Source organism: Cupressus sempervirens, chromosome 10, assembly GCF_028749045.1.
Source record: "Cupressus sempervirens isolate cs-2001-9-10 chromosome 10, ASM2874904v1, whole genome shotgun sequence".
Taxonomy (NCBI): domain Eukaryota; kingdom Viridiplantae; phylum Streptophyta; class Pinopsida; order Cupressales; family Cupressaceae; genus Cupressus; species Cupressus sempervirens.
In genome coordinates this window covers 825325158-825348813 of record NC_143127.1, presented here as the reverse complement: position 1 = coordinate 825348813, position 23656 = coordinate 825325158, and the positions used below count along the sequence as shown (strand labels likewise).

General features: G+C 37.7%; 1 protein-coding gene across 2 annotated transcripts in view; it reads left to right on the top strand.

The window, feature by feature from the left end:
* LOC149536490 (uncharacterized) overlaps positions 1-23656 on the top strand; it is a 108100-nt gene that overhangs the window by 31375 nt on the left and 53069 nt on the right. The gene's annotated exons all lie outside the window — the stretch shown is intronic.

Below are 23656 nucleotides of genomic sequence, written 5' to 3'. Positions count from 1 at the left end.
TAAACTACCTTGGTCAAGGGAAAAATCGGACTAGGCAAGCAAGGGGATACCAAGTGATCACCATGAGCTAAATTGGTTTGCGCATTCAATAAGATGATAAAATAATTAAAATGGAACAAAATTGTTACGTGTGTGTATATATATATATATATATATATATATATATTAAGACATGTTAGTTATCACAAGAAGCTCTGGGTTCATTCCTATATATATATATAGGAATGAACTCAGAGCTTCTTGTGATAACTAACATGTCTTAATATAATGGTACCATGGTCCCTACATGTAATTGTACATGTATATAAACATATACGTATATATGCATAAATTCAAATGACACGTACATGAATGCATACACCCACTTAAAATAAGATGTATACACAAGATATGTATGCTAGGAGTATCACACATATATGTACATGCATATACAAGTAAAGGTAGATATAGGATGGAATCCTTATATTAACACATTGAGACTAAAGTTATTATTTCCAACCTTTGGCAATGTTTTAATAATATTATTTCATGTCATCGGCCCTCTTTATTTCCAGTGGCCTATTTGATAGTTTTTTCTTTTTTTGAAATAGTCACATGTGTAATTAGTCTTTTAGAGGTTCTTGAACGTAACACATCTTTAGCCACCTTTCTTCATCTTTCTCATAACTGAGCATGCAAATGAGCAGTGATCCAAACTCTATAATTGCGATTTCATTCTTACCAGCAACATTCCACATTTGATAAGTCGGAGATAATTTCCATAGCGAGTCAAATTATGATATTGCTATCAGGATTTAACTGTGTGATTTTGAGTCAAACTCATTGACCCATGTTTCATGAGTAGTGATTCAACATGAATCCATCTCTCATGAGAATAAATGGAACACTTAGCACTCATTGGATCTAGGTGATGCTCATAGGGGTGAAGCACGAGGACTTCCCGAGAGGTCACCGGTCCCAGTACTACTCCAGCATGAGTGTGCTTAACTACGGAGTTTCCTCCATTTGCTTGTAGACTTAGTCATGATGTTGAACTTGCACTTTGAATCCATTGTAAATGCCTTGAAGTTGGACTTCGATTGTTTTATTGATGAACCACTTGTAGCTCTCTGGTGCATGAAGTCTTGATGCCTTGGTCCTCTTTTGTATTTGAACTTGGGTTTGCACCTTCACTTTGATCCTTGACCTTGAACATCATCTCGCTTATCTCCTTGATGAATGGCTTGCAATTTGATCTCTGTTTGAAGGCCTCAAACTTAATCTTGCCACAACCTTTTGCTCTATACGCATTTTCGACCTACATGCAATATGATTTATCATCTATTAAGTACTGAATTTGAATTTTTTGTCTTTTAAAGATTGAAAGTTGGATAACAAGAAATGATATTCAAAGCCAAGGCTACTCATGAACAATCTTTCAATATTTTACCTTAGAATTTCTCCATTTCATTCTTAACTTCTCCATTTCATTCTTAAGTCTAATATGTAAACTGTGGTAAAGCATATGCTTTCAATACTAAATTTTCATTTTCATCCAATTAAGCTTGAATTTCATGTAATGATGGCTTGCCGGTCATTTTTATTGAGTTTCCAAATGATTCATCATAGTCGAGATAAGAGGTTTAATGTGGCAATGCTTGCTACATAAGAGGGTCGATTCCTCTGTTCCACCACTCAATTCATCATGATGGCTTGCCGGTCATTTTTATTGAGTTTCCAAATGATTCATCATAGTCGAGATAAGAGGTTTAATGTGGCAATGCTTGCTACATAAGAGGGTCGATTCCTCTGTTCCACCACTCAATTCATCAATTTGCCACATGAGGAAGTGGATTCCACCATGTGGTGTGGCAACTTAAATTCAGAGAACTTCAACTTTATATTTTACGTATATAATGTTAGGATGTTTGAGAGTGGTTTCAAATTCATAGGAGTCATAATGGAGATTTCGGATTTTTGAAGATCCTAACAAATTTTAGACTCATCCAAATTTCAGGAATCGACAAATTTCCATCAATGTTCTTTTTTAGGTCAAAACTTCATCACTTCTTTCTTTGCATCTTTCAATCCGTATTTTACACTTTAATTAATTCTTTTCATCACAATTTTTTAAACTTTTAATTCCACATCCTTTGTTACATCCCAAATTTTTGATCTTTTAAAATAATCTTATAGCCGTTGTAATGGTTAGTTAAAAACTCTTGGATATCATGATCTTGTGAAATGGAAGTTATGGTTATCCGAATTGATTCATGTGAAAATGACTTGTTAGTTGATTTATGTTATTTCAACTAATAATTAATGCTTATATTTTAAGATAAGTGTTAGTGGTGGTTAGCTATTATAATAGTTATTAGTCATGTGTTGTCTTGATATTTTAATTTAAATGGAGGAACATATATTATTGTGGAATTATGCATTTTTGGTTGTAAGAGCAGACAAAGGGGGGGAAGCATTGCTAAATGGGATTTAAGGAATGGGGCACCAATTTAGTCCATTGTTAGATCATCAAATATGGGTTCTAACTACTTTAGTGAAGGATTTAATGGCTAGGCAACAGAGTATACCTTGGATAGTCATTAGCTACTTGGTCGGTTTTTATAACAAGGGAAATATTAAACATTTAATATCTTGAGAAAACTATTACCTTTCTTTTACTTGTGGGATTGTGGAATGGTCAATGTATACATATATATAATGTCACCATGTTATTTTGCTAACATCTATAAGTTGCACCTACATGTATATATACGTATATGCATGAGTGCACGGGCACTACAATGATAAAAAAAAATTATATGTGCTCTCAAAATCATACACACACACATATATATATATATATATGTATGTATGTATGTATGTATGTATGTAGATATTTTTGATATAAACCATGAAAAAGTATAATCTTTACGTTCTAATTATGGCTTCATGTCGATGAACATTTGCCACCTTCATAGCAACATCAATCTTTTAAATTTTGAAAATTATGAAGTTCTTGTAACCGATGTTTGGCCTTGATCGAGCTTCTTTTATCTTTCTTTCCCCGTGGTTGAGGACAAATGACGATCATTCATTTTACTTCTTGGCATGCGATTGCTCTGAGTTGAAGCTCTTCCCTCTCTATAATTTTTCCATCAATATTTCAAATCATATTACCATACTTGAACGACACTATTGGCCGCACTTGTGATAGTGATATCACGTGGAGTCATGCCACAGAGCCATGACAACATATTGAGTTACACCTCAGGTGATGAAACCTTTTCCGCAAGTGTTTTTCATATTTCCTATGCTATGCCTTTTACAATGCAAATCTTTCTTTTTGAATTCCATTGCGGAATGAAGAATTATTATGATAATGTGTGATCACGAGCTTGGTTACGTATTTGGGCCGTAACCAAGGCTCAAGATGTAATACGAATCCTGATAAGCATTAGCCCTGCTCACCTATATACACAATTTGTTTCTTATCTATGCATATTGGGTGTAGACCAATACAGTCTGGTCCCATAAGAATCCCTTAAGGCCGAATGCATAAATATTGTTAAATGCATAATATTGTATGATTTGTATAAGGATGGTCCCATCATTTTGCACAAAGTATGCATATCTAACTTGTACACTAGTATTTTCCATATACTAGTTGAGATAAGAATTAGATTGGAATACACAAATTCTAAATGATAGAATCACATAGTTACCAACCATCTCCTAAGATGCACCCATGTCCAATAGAGTCAAGTATAGATGGGTGAAGTGGAGAGGTATCCCTGCAAAATAAACTGTAAATCAGTAACTAAAGTTCATGAACATTTAAAAGGATCTGTTTAGTCCAAGTAAACTCATGATTGTCCAAAGTATATTCAGTTGTCAAGTCGAGTAGTGGTGATTGGGCTGTCCATTTGCCCACCTAAATCCTTGGCCAAGGTAGATTAGAGGCATGCTTGCCACAATTGATCACTAGAGGGGTCAGAGTGCTAGCTGACAGAGGGGAGGTTATTGGAGGAATTCCACAACCTTGTCTGCTGCTTAGCCGACTCTCTAACACCGGAATGCTCGGATGGTAGGACTATGGTGCCCCAAGCCTAAACCTAGGAAAGGGAGGGCCTTTGTCATAAGAGATTGTGTGGGGATATGTTAAGGTTTGCAGTTGGGAGGTTAAGCCTATGTCAATGCTTCTCCTCTTCACCAGATGCCATTTATAAATTCTAAATCTTTTGCTTGTATATTAGTTTTTATGTTACTTGAATGTACAATTGAAAATATAGTTAAATTGTTAGTGTCTTCCAAAACGCAATTGTAGAAGCTTGTTATGGAAGTTAAATTAGTTGTCTTTCATATGAAATGGATATAGTCGTTGCATAAATTTTGATTATATATCTTGTATAATGAATTCAGTTAATATTTTCCTTTCTATATGATGGAATGGATTTTCAACTACTTTATGGCATTCTGTTATGATATTTAGTTATAATCTTAGAATATGTTCTCTGCTTTCAACTTAGTAAAAATGGTATGTTACATATTGTATCAGAGCATTGGGTTCAACTCTAAACCTTGGGCTCATCACTTAACAAAATTAGGAAAATTGAAAGTACAGATTTAAATGTAGTAGGATGTATATCCGGAAGACACTCCGCAAGAAAACCCGACATCACATATTCTTTTATCTGATAAAGAACATACCAAAGTATGATTATTGTTATTCTTCCATACCCCGGGATGATGAAACCCTAGCACGTGCCGTGTAATGAATGAAGTAGAGGGTCAGATGGACTCCCACTAGGAAGGCAATACTAAGGGACAAACTTATCAAGGTATCAAATGCCAGACAAATTGATCCTTGCATGATTTGTAATAAAACTTGGATAGGGCAGGATAAGCACAAGATTGAAACTGAACAAAAGACCTAGGAATAGGGTGTTTGGACATTCAAAATTAGTATTTCCTTTTGTAGTATCCTCAGAAGAGGATTTTTTTGTAAATAAAATTTGTTACAGATGTAACTGGCAAATTGATGACTCTAATAAAATGAGCAATTAGTAATATCTTATTGTCCTTATACTTTTCTTTGAACAAGCATATATATGTTTAAGTATGATGAACATGATATTGATTTAAGAAATTTATTTACATTTCAGGGGCTTTTAAAATAGGAAACATGAATAGCAATGAGAACACCTTAGATAATGAAGTGACCAATGAAGTCAACCCACAAATTCCCTTGGATCCGTTGCTTCAAGTTTTGCAAGACACGCAAACGAAGCTGGAAAACATGGAAAAGAAAATAAATGATCTAGCAACCTAGATAGGGCGAGGTCAAGAGGAGATGCAATCCTCGCCTCCACCGAGGACAAAACATGAAAATTCGGGCCATAGTGAGAAGAGTGCTCAAGTCTCACCCATACAAACTGGAAAACAAAGGAAACTAGAAATAGTTAACGACTTGTCCTTAGACATTAAAAAAATCAAACCACCTAGGTTCTTTGGCTCTGAATCTGGAGAGGATGTAGAAGCTTGGTTAACTGAGATCGAACAGTACTTTGAAATTAGGAGTTTTTCTGAAACTTCCAAGGCAGAATGGGGAATATACCACCTCTCAGGTGAATCAACCACTTGGTGGGGAAACACCAAGATAGAACTCAACATTAAGACAACTGAGGTTACATGGGACAAGTTCATATCCATCTTTAAGAACCGATGGTTACCCTAGACTTTTTATACGCATAAACTATTAGACTTTTAGAACCGTAAATAAGGGGATATGTTTGTACACAAGTATTAGGAGAAGTTCACTCAGTTGCTGAAGTATGTACCCTCGTATCAACAAGATAAGAACTTGAAGGTTAGGAAGTTCATTATGGGATTGAACAGTAAGATAGGGGGGGCTAGGGGGTAGAGAATGTTCTCGCACCTTGAACTATGGAGGAAGCCTTAAAGAGAGCTGTCCGTTAGGAACACAAAGTGAAAAGGGATGACTCTATCCATGATAACAAGACGAAAAATAGCTAGAATACAGAAGGATCAGCTTCAGGGTCCTAGAAAAAGAAATTTGAGAACTTCAAGCCCAATAAACCAAAGCCTAGAGGAAATGGTGGTAAAGAATTCAAAGGAAATTCCAACTTAAGTAGAAGTAGTAAAGGGAATGAAAAGAAAGGACCACCGTCAGGATGTTTTGCTTGTGGTGGGGATCATTATGCCAACAAGTGCCCTAACCAGCCAAATACCAATTAGCTACCCTGACCCCCATTACTACCGCAGCAGACTGTCTACCAATAGAGGATTCATGCGGCACTCGATAATTTGCAAGCGGAGCAGCAACTGGGTCTAATAGAAACTTTGGGTAAGATCTATGAAAACCCTATTTCTATATTAATTGATAGAGGGGCAACAAAATGTTTTATATCCCCAAAGCTATTGAGTAGATTTCCAACAAGAACTAGTTTTAGCGCAAACCCATGGACTGTCGAATATGCAAACCAATCAAGGGCTAGGGTAGAGCAGTACCTGTTTGAGGCCTGGGTTGACTTTCCAATTTTTTCTACAGAATTGAATATGTATGTAGCACCTCTTGGGTCATATGATACCATCATGGGTATAAACTAGCTTAGTGAACATAAGGCTAAGGTCGATTGCCTTGCCAAGATAGTAGAATGTTTTGATGACCAAGGCAACCCTGTTACCATCAAAGAAACTATGCATGAGATCAGATCACTCCAGATATCGGCCATGCAACTTAAACGATGCAGAAGGAAGGGTTGTGAAATTTGCACGGTAAGGATTGAAGACTTAAGAGAACTTGTAGATGCTACTTATGGAGATGACTACAACTTTGAAGATGGAGAACTTAGAGAGAATATGAGGGAATCCTTTAAAGAGAAGTATCTATATCTTAAGAAGTTTCAAGATGTGTTTCCAAAAGAACTCCTTGGATTACCTCCGTCTAAAATATTGGATTTTACCATAGATTTAGTACTTGGGGCAGAACCTATATCCAAATTACCTTATCAAATGACCACCACTACATTAATGGATCTACAAATACAGTTGTAAGATTTACTAGATAAGAAACTTATCTTGACCCAGTGTCTCACGTTGGGGAGCTACAATGTTGTTTGTGAAGAAGGATGGCACCACGAGGTTGTGTATAGACTATAGGATGCTTAACAAGGTTACCATTAAGAACAGGTATCCGCTTCCTAGAATTGATGACTTATTTAATCAAATGAGAGGTGTAACTGTATTTTCTAAAATCGACCTAAGGTGTGGTTATCATCAGCTTCGCATTCAAGACGAAGACATTCACAAGACTACTTTCAAAACTCGATATAGTCATTATGAATTTACTATACTACCATTCAGACTGACCAACACTCTAACAACCTTAATGAATCTTATGAATAGCATTTTTCAAGATTGTCTGGATAAATTTGTGTTGGTTTTTATTGATGACATTCTCATATACTCTCAAAATGAGGAGGAATGTTAAAGATACTTAGAAATATTCTTATAGAGGTTACGGGAACATAAACTGTGCGAAAAATTATCCAAATGTTCATTTTATCAAAAGGAGATTCAATACCTGGTGCACATTATATTAGCTCAAGGGATAGCCGTAGACCCCACTAAGATCAAGGCAATTAGAGAATGACTTGTACCTGGGAACGTGACAGAGGTCAGGAGTTTCATGGGCCTAGCAGGATTCTATAGAAAATTTGTCAGAGATTTCTCCAAGATAGTTTACCCCATCACCTCACTTCAAAGAAAAGGTAAGAAATTTATTTGGACCAAAAAATGTCAAGTAGCTTTGGAATATTTGAAGAAGTTAACTACTGCTTCGATACTTAGAGTACCTGATCCCCAAGGCCAATTTGTGGTTATAACGGATGCATCGGGGGAAGGGTTGGGAGGTGTATTGATGCATGAAGATTAAGTTATTGCCTATGAGTCTAGGAAATTGAAAAATTATGAGTAGATTTTACGCTCCACATGATCTGGAATTGGCCACCATTGTTCATCCTCTCAAGATGTGGAGGCACTATTTGATAGGAAAACCCTTTGAACTCCGGTCAAATCATCACGACTTGAAATATATATTTACTTAGCCTAACATTAATGCTCGACAAAGAAGATGGCTAGAATTTCTAACAGACTAGGACTTTGACATTAGCTACATTAAGGGCAAGGAAAACAAGGTAGTAGACGCTTTAAGTTGACGAAGGCATATATCCGCTATTGTAGCCATAAATATTTCTATGGTGAGGTCTGCCAAGTACTTCTCACCCTCAAGACCTTAGGTATGAAGATTATAAATTAGAAGAGGATGGATTGTTGACGTACAGAGGTAGGATGTATATACCCAAGGCTTCGAAAATTCGAAAAATGATTTTAGAAGAATTCCATACAGCTTCATATTCTGGACATCTTGGGGTGACAAAGATGATGAAAGATATAAAACCCTTGTATTTTTGAAAGGGAATGAAAAGAGAAATAACAAATTATGTAGCTGGATGCCTCAAGTGTTAGAGAGTCAAGGCAGAGCATCGTTACCTAGCAGGCCTACTACACTAGAACGAGGTTCCCAAATGGAAGTGGCAGATAATTACCATGGATTTCATTCAAGGGTTACCCATGACCCATAATAGACATAACACCATCTTAGTAGTGTTAACCCTTGAATGAAATTATCTATGCATATTAGGTGCAGATCCATAGAGTTTGATTTGATAAGATTCCCTTAAGGCTGAATGCACAAATTATTTTAAATGCATAATATTGTATGATTTGTATAAGGACGGTCCCATTATTTTGCTCGAAGTATACATATCTGACTTGTACATTGGTATTTGCCATATACTAGTTTAGATAAGAATCAGATTGGAATACAAGAATTGTGAATGAAAGAATCACATAGTTACCAGTAGTCTCCCAAGATGTGCCCATGACTAGCAGAGTCAAGTATAGATGGGTGAAGAGGAGAGGCATCCCTGCAAAATAATTTGTAAATTAGTAACTAAAATGCATGAACATTTAAAAGGAACTGTTCAGTCCAAGTCAGCTCATGATTGTCCAAAGTATATTTAGTTGTCAAGTCGAGCAACGGTGATCAAACTATCCATTTGCCCACCTTAATCCTTGACAAAGATAGATTAGAGGCATGCTTGCCACAATTGATCACGAGAGGGGTTAGAGTGCTAGCTGACAGAGGGGAGGTTGTTGGAGGAATTCCACAACCTTGTCTGCTGCTTAGCCGACACTCTAACACCAGAATGCTTAGATGGCAGGACTATGGTGCCCCAAACCTAAACCCAGGGTAGGGTGGGCCTTTGTCTTAAGAGATTGTGTGGGGATATGTTAAGGTTTGTGGTTGGGAGGTTAAGCCTATGTCAATGCTTCTCTTGTTCACCAGATGTCAAGGCTTGCACAACACATCGATAGTTATTACGTTACATGTATAAATTCTAAATCTTTTACTTGTACATTACCTTTTATGTTACTTGAGATGTGTAATTGAAAATATAGTGAAATTGTTAGTTTCTTTCAAAATGTAATTGTAGAAGCTTGTTATGAAAGTTAAATTAGTTGTCTTTCATATGAAATGGATATAGTCGTTGCTTAGATTCTGATTATATATCTTGTATAATGAATTTAGTTAATAATTTCCTTTCTATATGATGGAATGGATTTTCGACTACTTTATGTCATTCCGTTATGATATTTGGTTATAATCTTAGAATATTTTCTATAGTTTCAGCTTAGTAAAAATGGTATGTTACATCCTTGACTAGATTGACTTAGCTCTTACTCGTATCCTTGACTGAATCAACCCCCTTGCATGCCAAGTTGCTCAAACTTGTCTCTTAGACTTGAAAACTTGAAAATTGCCACTAAACTAAGACTTGCTACGACAAGAGTAAAAAGAGGGGGTTCTCATTTTCCATGAGGTGATGGAGTGAGAAGCTAACAATAGGCCCTTGCTTTAGTGTGCCTAATAGGTCATTTTTGAGCCTTATCACATCCTAGTGTTGTGATATGTCAAGATTGAGATCAAATCCTATGTCCTAAACCCTGATACTTTACCACTGCTTTTTTTGTTCTTTTTTAAGCGAACATTGGTGTGTTGTGGTCTTATCCTAGTGGATTGGGGTGCCTAGTGCCCTATTCCTTTCAAAAGGGCCCCAAATTCAAACACATGCAAGGTGTCGGTTCCCACAATCTATGATCTTATCCCCAATATTTTCATTCGACTATTAGAAGTTGTCCTAAATGCAAAACTATCTTGAGAACCCTGTTTAAGGCAATTATTTATCATTCACAAGTCTACCTAGCTTCACAAGTTACAAGTTCTAATGATCAAGCATTCCTATACATTCAATGGCAAATCTGAGTACAAGGTGCAACAAGCTACAAAAAATTATTTTCAAGTTTCATTTGATGAGTTATTATAATGACTTATGTATGGTAATTCCCCAACACATGGAAGACTTGTCTAAAGAGCTTTGCATCATCACCATTATCAATCCTAAAGGTATTATTTTGTTAATTTAACATTTCTTTTATGATTTAGCTTCTTCCCTACTAGGTGTAAGTTCTCTTTTTACACTACCATTGCTATTGTGGAGGTGGAAACACCAAAATAAGGTGTGACTTAGGCAAGCTCCTATGCATCACAACCATCGCAACCATTTTCCCCCTCTTTCATGTGTGCAAGTACAAATCTGACAATTGAAAGTTGCAAATAATTGCACAAAATAGACAGTGACAAACATTCTTAGAATTTGAATTAGTAGAAACAAATGTCTGATACTTTGTTTGAATTTTTAAGAGAAAGATCTAAACAACCTCCTAATCCAAATTCCAAAGACCTCATTTGAGGAAGGCACTTTTAGGACAAGGGTTCCTAGCTCTATAGTCCAACATGTTTTACCCCAGATGTCTACTATAGGTCCCTCATTTCATCTAATTTCAAGATTTGTACTTTGGTGTTTGCTTTTGATTCTGAGTTTTCTATTTATGTTAGGTCTTGTCAATTACGTATCATGTTACCTAGAGACTGTATTTCATAGCAATTCAAATTCATAACACAACTCTTTCAAAAAGGGAATAATTAATCAAACTTTTCAACTGTCCTTTTGGATTGAAGTTGAAGTTTGTTGGCTGTGCCCCAATGAAGGTTTAATGAATGTGGAAATAGTGAATAGGAGCTTAGTTTGCATTCCTAGGCTAACGCTCCCATTTCCAACATTACACCTTCAATAGACAATTAGGCTACAACAAAGGAAACATTTAGTGATTAGGATGCCATGTCAACGTACTAAGGTTTTACAACTTGAAGAATGAAGAGAAGAGTGTATTTGTGCTATTGGAGTTATCTATGTAGGAAATTGACTTGGCGATAGTAGATCATATTGTGGTTTCACAAGAAGAATATTTACTTTAGGATTGAAACTGTGATACACATATTAGATGAAATGCAATTAAAAGATTCTGCACAAACAAAACACATTTATCTCAAAGACAATGACTCAATTTATTTGAAGCACACATGTTTAAACCAGGGAACATTAAGATATTTAAGGACAAGAGTGCTAGTCATCACATGTTCAAAGGGACTTTGTGAAACAACTTAAATCAAGGGATAATTGGCTAAACAATTCAGCTAAAAAATTAACTTCAAAGCAACAGGGCCACACGATGGTTTAGGGTTTGTCCTAAGAGACAAAGGAACCTTAAAAATGAAGAAACACTATCATAGTGCATGTCTATTTGAATGACTTGAGTTATGGGGTAGGTGATCGAGATGGCCCTCCATGCTGAAATGAAGTAGATCCACGATGCCTGGAATGAAAATGAGAGAAATGATGACTTGTAATATCCCCTTTTATAGAATTTTGCCTTAAAATCACAAATTTTTTAAATAAGAGATGTAAAATGGTTAGAGTTATAACTTTACCAATTAGATCCTAACTGAGACCACAATCATGTTTGATATAAGATCAATCTCTCCTACTAGGGTTAGGAACATTATTTTAATCATCATTGTGTATACCAAAAATAGGGCACACTTTTATAAACCATTACACTTGAGAGAACCCATGGAAGAGGGAGTCTCAAGAAGCGTCTTATAGCTTCCTATCTATGACGTGCAATAGCTATGAGATTGTGGCTCTTAAATGAAACTAGCTTAAGCAACCCTTGCAAGGTGCACCATAGAATGGAAGATTCAAAGAGTAGAGACAGGAATGCAAATATCCAAGAATCAATGAAGTGCAATGCAAAATTAAGCTATTCTAAATGAAATGTAAGAGTAATCTAACAAATATGAAGAGTTACAATACCACCTAGTTAAGCTATGTGATCTAAGCTAGAGCATAAAGGAAATCTAAGCTACAAAGTATGCCATGATGCAAGCAAATTGAAGACTAAGCTAGAATGCAAGAATGCTGCAAGTGCTCCAAAATCACCAAGAAAACTTACAACATAACAATAGTATGAGAGTGTAAGAGATGAGAGAGTGAGGAGAGAGCCTCCTTATAAAGAGAAATAGATGTAGAGATTAAGAGACAAAATCAAGGGTGGAGAATGAGTCTTGAGCGTTCCATGTCCATAAGAATCTCACCTAAGCAAGATCAGTGGTGGTGTTTAAGAGGCAAAAGATGTGTGTAGGAGAATAAAGATTCCACCCACCTTGGAAAGTGTGCACCTCATGTGAGACAAAAATGTCTTTTATTTTATTTTTAAAATAGGAATAATGCTTTTCATGTTCACACTTAGGATAGTAGGAATTTTTTGAGAATTTATTTAATTAGAAGGGATCAAGTTCTTTCAATCAAATAAAAGACAGAAAGGTGTTCAAACCATAGGTTATAATCGAATAAATAACAAAGTGACGATTTGTTCAAAAATAAGCAATGGATAAATTAATTAAAAATGCTAGAAAGGAGGCTTATAGTCTAGATAACCATTTTTGGGTGATTACATTTGCTCCTTTTTGACTAATGTGTGATCGATTTGGGAACACATTAAGTCAAAGAATAAAGAAGTCAACCTAATAGAGAAATCTGACTCCAAAGAATGAAGCATAGAGAAATAGCTGATCCTAAATACACAATCAATAAATAGCCGGACTAAACATTAGGAGAGATAGATCCAAAGCAAATGGAAAGGTCAAGCATATGCCCTACAGAAATAGATAAATCAAGAGTGAATGGAAAGGTCAAGCATATGCTCCTGAGAGATAGATAGATACAACAGAATCAATTTGCTGTGATGAAAAAGCGATGATATAGTGTTCCTATGCCTTCGGGATCAAAGTTGAAATGAGGTAGAGTAGATGCGGAAATGAGATAGACCTATGTCTAATCAAGATATAGAAAAGTCCATGATGATAGATAAGAGTTAAGACCACATATGACCACCAAGTGTTGATAATATGCCCCAGTTTGACTAATTGTGACCAGAAAAATGAAGCATAAGAATTAGGTCAAAGCGAGGAGAAAGGTAAAATGAAATGAAATGGAATGAATGAGAAGAGTAGAAGAGAGTATAAGTGATGAATGTCTCACAAAGATTTGAAGATTAAGCCTTAAAGGGTCAGTCAATTGGGCAGAAGGAGGAAGAATTTTGAAACACGATTTTGACCATCAAGATGAACCAAGATTTCAATTTCAATCCTGAAAATGGTTTCAGGATGTAGAAATCAGGTGATAGTGCAATTTTTACGGAAATCCAAGACGAAAAATTAGGTCAAAATGCTATATAAGGGCCCCAAAAGGATAGATTAGATATGATGATAGGATTAACCCCTTGTGATGACAGAAAAAGAGGAAGGTGATGAGAAAAAGATAAAAGATATGATGAAGACATGATTGAGGAGAACTAAGAAGATAAACAATGTTGACTAACATGTCCATGAAAGATAAAGAAGGTTGTCTTGACACTCAAGTGCAAAACTAAGCTAGAATGAACCCTAAAATGTAAGCTAGCATGTGAAGGTGCAATTGCAAGGGTTATATAAGTAGGTCCTATTTTTTATCATCACGCCTTCTTAGGGACATTGAAAGATCATACAATCATCATTAGTGTAAGTATGAGGATATGAATATGATCTATATCGGACAAGACTGTGGGAACCCAACCTATGCATCAGAGACATAAAGGTCAAGATGATGGTGCAATTCGATTCCCTAGATTTAGTAGAGCAAGATTATGCTCACATCGAGACATAAAATGTCAAGATGGCCATAAGCACGGTCTTGCGGGAGCAATCACAATCAACAAACAAGGACATACCTTTGAAAATCATAAGTGTCAAGTGGGTCAAGCAAGATGCTCAAGACACCTAAAATCTAACAAAGTACACCTACAAAGAGAAGTCAAAGGAAAACATGCCCCATGCCCCTAGTCCTTTAGTTTGATGACATCCTAGAGAGACTATTAGGGAGGGAACACTTGGCAAAGAAATCATCATAGACAACACACAAAGAAAATAAGACAACAAGTCTCAGTTAGTTTTTAGTTTAAGTGCATGTGTGAATGTCACATGACCGTCTTCCTAGCACTCAAGTCTGCCAGTGAGAAATATCACAACATCCTAGATTGGAGACAAGGTATTTGATAAGTGTTGGGAAACACTCAATGTCAAGGGGAAAGTGTTGAAAAAAACTGTTCAAAGAGCTTCCAAAGAAAGGCCAACGCAACCAAGAGACCTAACATGCTATATAGTTCTTGCCCCTAGAATTAGACAAGGATCAATTCCAAACTAGGGAAAATCAAAGAGACATATGAAATGGATTAGTTAAAGCTCAAAGCAACATGCTGATAGACATAAGTAATAAGGGTCTCAAGTAGCACCTGTTTCCAAGTTTTCACCACTTAGCAAGATTGACTAGCTCTTAAGCAAGATCACATCATTTTGTCCCAGTGTCTAGCAAGGTGTAGGGTATGATGGATGAATCAAGTGAAAGTGATCCTCAAGGACATACTCCTCAAGAGTACCCAAGCTATGGAAAGGGTAAAATAGCCATATGAAGCATGTTTTGGATAATCAATGGAAGCCAATAGGTGAAAGATAACATATAGGATAATGAAAGCATATATACTCCAAAAGAAGAGTGGACATGTCAAGAGGCATTTAAGAACCCTATTTTTCTTTTTCATTGTGATCAAGACCAAGGGGTCAATTGGATAAGATAGTGATAGGATAGAATGATAAGGGTTGAAGATCAATATGGAGGCTATGAATTAATGATTTGGGATAAGAAGGATAATGATAGGAAGCTGATGGATAAGATAGCCAATGCTCATGGACATATCAACATTGTCAAGATCAAAGGTGGAAGAAAGAATAGAGATGGATTATGGGAGAATTACACATGATGCCTATTTACTAGGTTTTCATCATGGTACTTATCAAAAGCACCACAAGAAGTGGTTTTCACCATAAGACAAATTTATTTCTCTTTACTTTTGCTACCAAGACACCTGTTTACCAAGTTTTCACCAAGGCACTTTTTTTTTTTTCTTTTTTATATTTTTAGATAGAATGGATAGTTCTATTGGAAGGATGTCATGATAAGCCAAGACTAGAGAAAGGTATGTTCAAATATGTTGATAGGGTGAGGGAAGGGAGATGGTAGAAGAGGTAAATGGATGATACGGTTTTATGCTTTGGAAGGCTAGAAAGATGTATTTGCAATACTCAAGTCTTTCAAAAGAGACTTGGAAGTCCATAAAGATTTTGAGTTTTCTTTTCCTTGGATGCTTCAGAATGCATTTCTTCAATGATGGGTTTAGGAACCCATAATTTATTTTATTTTGCTCTTTAAGTGGACCTTTGCGGCCTCTTGAATATTTTTCCTCTCTTTGCATTCCCATGTTATGGAACATAGTGATCTTTATTTAGAAATGGATTCTTGTGTTGATCATCCAAATTGCTTCCGAAAGACTTGGGATTCATGGATGAAGAAAGCTTATATGGCTGGTTCATATGGATGGGTGAGAGGAAATCTATCGAGGATGAGTGTCTTTGTTGATCTTGAGGTATGATAGGAGAGCTAGGAGTGGAAAATATAGGAGATGAAGGAACATAACGTCCTAATATAGATGGAAGGTTTGAAGGCTTTAGTTTTGATGGATAAGGATCAAGGATAGATTTGGTAGATGCAAATGGATAATGGGTAGGGATATTAGCATCTTTAGAGTGAGCAACATGGCCAAGACCATCCATAGACTCATGAGTAACTTTGATAAGAACAATGTCTTTAGTAGGAGCATTTGAAAGCTTGAGCATATTTTTAAAGTGGAGAAGTAGAACAAGATGGGATACTTTGATCTTGAGAAGTTTCTTTGAATAGCATAGGCGTAGTGATTTTCTCATGATTTCCAGTAAGCTCAATGGGAATAGTGGAAGTGGTATCCTCATCATGCTTGGGAAATGGGTAAGACATAGGGTATGGAGGGGTATTTTGTTCTTGAGATGGAGAGATGACATTTTGAAAGGGTATGGATGGATCTTGATCTTGATCTTTCTTGACACTTGTTTCTTTAGCTTTTTGATAGTCCTCTTGACATGGAGCCACTTCTAAGGACAAAGGAGAATGTGGGGTGGATTGCATCATAGGATCTTGAAGAGGTAACAAAGGACTTGTTAAACTGGGCATAGTTGTCATAACAACGCATGAAGGTTGAGGATCTTTAGTCTTAGTAGCATGGAAAAGGATTGCAGCCAAGTGAAGAGCTTTAGTTTCCGTTAGAGGTAGCCCTTGAGGGTACATAGTCAATATGAAAAGCATTAGGTTCTTTGTTTGATGGAAGTGCGTTGGAAAGCTTTGAAGTTTTAGGAAGTTCATGTGTGCTGGAAGAAGTGGAGGTGTCAAGAAGACCGCCACTAGATATAGGTACATCAGTATGATCTTGCTCAACAGTAGCATCTTCATCACATGAGTCATTAGGGGTTCCAACAATCAACAATCCTATCATCAATAAGATCTTGTACTTTACGTTTCAATGCTATGCAATTTGAAGTACTATGGTTATTGCATAGATGGTAGGCACAATAAGGCTCAATGCATATCATTGCATATGAGGTAGATTCAAGCAATGTGATGAGTTTTTTTTTATCAAGGAGTATTTCCAAAATGACATCATCAAACTCTCCTTAAGGAGTAAAAGTCCTCTCAAAAACATTACTAGGCTCTTTTTGTTGTTCATCAAGTGAATAGGATGCATCCATGTGTTCATCATATTAGTCAAAGATAAGTTTGTCATGAAATCTTGGCATAGGCTCGAAGGAGGTATCACATGCTTGTTCTCTAAATAGGTCTTTAGATCCAAAAGATGAAGACAATCGATGTCTTAGAGTAGAACATGTTGACCTTGAAGAAGAGGATGATCCATGCACATGTAAAGGCCTTAAGAAAGATTCATGTGAGTTTGCCATTCTCTCTTCTACCATTTTTTCAAATTTAGAGTTTACTTTTATCATGTCCTTAGTAAGACAAAAGTAAGAGGGGTCATTCTCTTCTAGTTTGTTGTATTGTGTGTATAGGCATTGCAATTCCCTAGCGAGATCAAGCAACTCAGGATCATCTAGACTTCATTGAGGTTTGGTAGCAAAAGACTCAAAACTCATAGTGGTAGATAGAAAGTCAAGCATGAAGGAAACTAGAAGATGCTAATAAGGTGACACAAGATAACTTGATGTCCAAACTAGAGAGGTAGAGTGTTCACTTGCCAAGATACTAGAGATAAATTGAAGTGACTTGTCAAGAAAAGTGTCCTAGTAATTTACGACACTCATGACTCAAGTCAAGAGATAGTATCAAAGCCATAGATAGATAGCCAAAGATAGACAAGTGAATAACTATCCCAATTAAAGAGTGTAGTCAAGAGATCAAGGTAGGTTTCAAAAAAAAAGAAGGTAGAAAAGACCAAGAGTGGTAAGACCAAAGAGCCATTTTAAGAAAGTTCAAACACTAGAGATATAGCAAAGCAAAGTCAAATGATGAAACTCCCCCTAGTAAGCAACACAAAAAATATGTTTAGACTTGATGTTTTAACTTTTTTTTGATTTTTTAAAAAATCTTTTTGTGTTTTTAAAGCTTAATGAATTTTTGGGCATTTTTTTTGAATAAAAACACAATGAAAGCATTTCAAAATAAAAAAAAATTCTAAGGGTCAATTTGATGGATGTGGCCCCTTTTGCTCTAAGTGGAGAAGGTTTTAAACATCCAATTACATCAAACACACCAACAACCTATTCAAGTGTCTACAAGGATTCACAAGCTCAATTAGGGGATGTCATCGATAAATGCAAGGTACATGAGGCCCAAATCTGTAGATGAAAGAGAATAGTGTCAAACAACTCGGAGGAAATGGTGACCCAATCTCCACCTTCATTTCCCAAAGGTATAAAGTTCTTTGGGGTTTAGCCAAGATTGACAATATTGCTACTTCCAAGAGGCCTATCTTTAGATTGAAGGCCTGCTATTTATACTCCGGCAAAACACGGGAGTTGAGGTCTATTACGAGGTAATTGGTAAATACTTGCTTATTAATAACAAAGACTGAAAGTTCAATTTATACAAAAGGAAGAGACGATGTTTCCTTAGGAAACGATCGTAAAGAATAGAAACATTCTATTCCAGAGAAAGCAAAAAACGAAAGCAAACTAAAGCTAAAGATATTTACAAGATAACCATTAACTAATAATAGACGTCTTATCTATTATTGTAATACCCTCCCTTAATGGTTAATCTATCTAACACACCAAGCTGTCCTCTGAATTTGAGAAACTTATCAGGACCAAGAGGCTTGGTGAGAATGTCTGCAGTCTGATCTGAGGTAGGAACATACTGCAGATCTATAGTCCCGTCTTCAACCAGCTGTCGTATGTAATGACAATGAACATCCACATGCTTGGTTCGTTAATGGAAGACTGGATTCCGTGCTAACTTGATAACGCTTTCGTTATCAACAAACAGAGTAGTCGGTCCTGCTGGTGAGATCTGCATATCCCCAAGCATCCGACGAAGCCAGACAGCTTCACATCCTGCCTTAACAGTCCCTCTATATTCAGCCTCTGTAGAAGAGAGAGAAACTGCCTGCTGCTTCTTGCTGGTCCATGTAACTGCACCGGATCCCAAACTGAACACATATCCAGATGTTGACTTTTTATCATCAACAGAGCCTGCCCAATCTGAATCTGTGAACCCACTAAGTTTAGGATTAGAACTCCGAGAATACAGAAGTCCATAATCAGAAGTGCCTTTCACATAACGAAGCACACGCTTTGCTGCCATCCAATGATCAGCCTTAGGAGCTGTCATAAAGCGTGAAATATAGCTGACTGCGAAGCTGATATCAGGCCTAGTAGCAGATAGGTAGATGAGGCTGCCTACTAGTTGCCTATACGTAGTATCATCAACGGAAGGAGAATCAGACTTGGCTGATAACTTGAGACCTTTCTCCATAGGTGTAGATGCAGGTTTGCAATCCTGCATTCGGAATTTGTCTAACAAGGCTCTGGCATAGTTGGACTGAGAGATGAATATACCAGAAGACTGTTGCCAAACTTCAACACCTAAGCAATAATGCATGAGCCCAAGGTCAGTCACATCAAAAGACTGGCATAAGTGTTGTTTGATTCCCTGAATCAAAGATGCCGAACTGCCAGTGATGATCAGATCATCCACATAGATAACCAGAAGGATGATGTCACTGTTAGTAGTCTTGATGTACAGATTTGAGTCTGAAGAACTCCTCTTGAAGCCTTGATCACTGAGGTACGTATCAATCTTGATGTACCATGCCCGAGGGGCCTGCTTCAAACCATAGAGAGCTTTTACCAATCTGAGAACCTGATGGTCTTTACCAGCAACCTTGAAACCAGGAGGCTGCGTCATGTAGACCTCTTCATGGAGATCACCATTCAGGAAAGCACTCTTTACGTCCATCTGATGGACCTTCCAGCCAAACTGTGCTGCCATGGCTAGGACTAATCTGATGGTGCTCATCTTTGCAGTAGGAGCAAAGGTCTCCTCATAATCAATGCCCTGACGCTGAGAAAAGCCCTTTGCCACAAAACGAGCTTTGTACTTATCCAAAGTACCATCTGATTTGTATTTGATTTTGTAGACCCATTTGCAGCTAATGGGTTTCTTCCCTGGGGGAAGATCAGAAAGGACCCAAGTGTTGTTCTTCAGCAGGCTCTGGTGTTCAGATTGCATGGCCTGTTCCCACTCTGGAATTCCTTTAGCCTCGGAATATGTTTGAGGTTCAAACACACTGTGAATGTTGGCCATAAGAGCAAAGTTAACATAATCTATAGTTTTGCTCTTTTTCCGAGTAGTTCTCCCATCAATGAGCTCATCATCATGAAGATCAACAAGTGTCTTAGCCCACCACTTAGGCCGGAGAGGAGAATGACCAACAGTAGTACTAGGAGATGCTTGATCAGCAGGATCTTGATCAGAAGAATCTGGATCAAACTCAGGTGAAGCATCTTCAAAACGAGGTGATCCTGCAGGAGAAGCCGGAGGTGGCTGTACAGGTATCACTGGCAGGACTGGAGCTGTAGGAGCTACTGGAGCCCTCCCATCAGGTGGACCTAATGGAAGCCGAACTCCCAAATCATGAACCTGCATAGGCTGGTCTGCTGGATCAGGAACAGGAGAAACAGGCATGAATGGTCCTCGCTGCTCATCAAAGACTACATCGCGGCTGTATATGAGACGAGATGTCTCAACATCAATAAGGCGGTAGGCTTTGTGAAGACTGCTATATCCAGTAAGCATCAGTTTCTGACTCTTGGCATCCAACTTGGTGCGTGAAGCATCAGGGATCCAAACAAAAGCAAGAGAGCCAAAAACCTTCAGGTGACTGATTTTGGGCTTGCGACCTGACCAAGCCTCTTCCAGAGTTTTACCTTTGACTGCCACTGTGGGTGACCGGTTCAACAGATAAACTGCAGTGTTAACTGCTTCTGCCCAAAAAACGCTTCGGAACATGTTTGTGTTCGAGCATGGAACGAGCCATCTCGGTGATTGTCCTGTTCTGATGTTCAACTACACTGTTCTGTTGTGGCGTGTGGGGTGTGGTGAACTGGCGTTGGATGCCATGTGTATCCAAGAAGCTGGAGAAAACATTAGAACAAAATTCCCCCCCATTGTCTGATCTAAGAGTAATAATAGATTTCCCAGACTCTTTTTCAACTAAGGGTTTAAACTTTTGAAATACAATAAATGCATCGGATTTCTTTTTAAGGAAATACACCCACATTTTTCTACTGAAATCATCTACAAACAATAGAAAATACCTGTACCCAAGAACAGAAGGAGTGGCCATAGGGCCGCAGATATCAGCATGAACAAGCTGAAGTACTTGAGAAGCTCGCTAAGAATCGCCACTGGGGAAAGGTGTGCGATGTTGCTTCCCAGCCTGACATGCGTCACAAACTCCAAGGTGTTGGGTTTGAATCTCTGGCAAACCAAGAACAAGCTCATCCCGAGCAAGTTGTGAGAGATAATGCACATTTAAGTGCCCATATTGCTGATGCCAAAGTGTGTTGACGGAAGATCGCCGAGCAGCCATAGCTAAGTCTTGAGAATCACCAGAATCAATAAGTCTGAAAAGACCATGATCCTCAAGACCAACTGCAACAGTAGACTTAGTCGCCCGATCAGTGATGGTGCATTGATGTGAACTGAAGGTGACTGCCAAGTGTGGAGAATGTCGCAGCAACTGACTGACCGAGAGTAGATTTAGTTCCATCCCTGGAACGTAGTACACATCAAGGAATATGAGCTTCCTCCCAATAGACTGAATTTGAATGTTGCCTTTACCAACAACCGTGTACTCTTCTCCACCACCAAAGATAACAGAATCTGAATAAGGCTGGTAGTCAATAAACTAGTCTCTGCGGTGAGTGAAATGTCGAGAGGCACCTAAATCAATGTACCAGGCAGATGACTGTACATGATCTGCGGGTCTTTTAGCCATGAAGGCGTAAAAGGCAGATTCCACCTGCTCAGTGTGCTCTGCACTGTTCGCTTTGGGTTGCGAACTTGATTGCTTAGACTGGGCAGCTAAGCGTTTCCGACATGCAACCTTCATGTGACCATACTTGTGGCAATAGTTGCATTGAATGTTCTTCTTTTTGGTACCATCGGATGTTGGAGCAGAAGACTTTTGCTGAGATGGTTGCTGAAACTTGCCCTTATCCTTCTGAAAGGATTTCACAGCAAAGGCTTGCTCAGTGGAGGTGGAACTGGAGCTGCTACCGAACTGTTGTTTACACCGATCTTGCTGAAGTAGCAGGGTGCAGAGATCAGTGAACTTTAGATCAACACCAGTAGATGTGATGTTGAGAGTCTCAATAAAATGCTCATAGGAATTTGGTAAACTCCGAAGAGTGATTACCACAATATCCTCTTCCTCCATCTTGCGACCGATGGCAAGTAACTGATCACGGATTTCCTGAATCCGATTCAGGTGTGCCTGGAGCGAGGTGCGCTCATCCATGACAATAGAAAACAGAGTGTTTTTCAGAAAGAAGGCTCTGCTCTTGTCGGAAGTCTCATGAAGACCTTTTAGATGTGTCCAAATTTCGGCCGCTGTCTTGCTGGATGGAATCTGAGAAAGCTGGTCATCAGCTACGGAGAGTTTGAGAAGCATTACTGCCTCTCGATTGTTCAGATCCCATGTATCTTGATCAGGACTCGGAGAAGTCGGACGCTGCTTAACACCCAGAACAAGTTGATCGGTGTTTCGATATTCGAAGATTGCGATGATGTGCTGCTTCCAGGTTCCATAATTGCGACCATTGAATTTGGAATTATGCTCGAGCAGAATATTTGTCAGAGATGCCATGGCACGTTTTTCAATGAAAAACTGTGAAAATTTGTGAAGGCACGTTCTTCGAGGCAAAAATACGGAAGACCCAGAAGAATCAGAGAATGACCCAAAAGAGAGCTCGAAAAAGCCAAAAGGAATTTGCTGTCGTTTTTTGAATCCGTTGGCTCGAAAATCGAGGCACCCAGAAAAAACGGACGACAACCCAGTTGAGCTCTCGAAAAACCCACCAAGAATCTGCAAACAAAATTTTTTTTCGACCCCAAAAATTAGGGTTTCGAGAAAAAAGGCCCTAGCTGTAAAAAGCTTGAAAAAACTTCAGATTTCTTGATGAAAAATGGTCGAATCTGCTTCCCAGAGCACGATGACAGACTGAGACGGCTAAGAGCATGAAGATTTGATATAGAAACATGCAGATTTTCACCCCAAAAATGCGAGTCTCCAAAAAATGGCCACGATTTCCATACGATTTGCAGACCCGTAATTCGGGAATTTCTCCAAGCAGAAAAACCCTAGGTGGGTTTTGGAGAAATTAGCTGAAATAATTTTGGAAAAATTTAAACAAATAATTTCAAGAAGAAATTATAAATTTTTTCGAAAAAATTTAAGTATTTAGCTCTGATACCATATTACGAGGTAATTGGTAAATACTTGCTTATTAATAACAGAGACCGAAAGGTCAATTTATACAAAAGGAAGAGACGATGTTTCCTTAGGAAACGATCTTAAAGAATAGAAACATTCTATTCCAGAGAAAGCAAAAAACGAAAGCAAACTAAAGCTAAAGATATTTACAAGATAACCA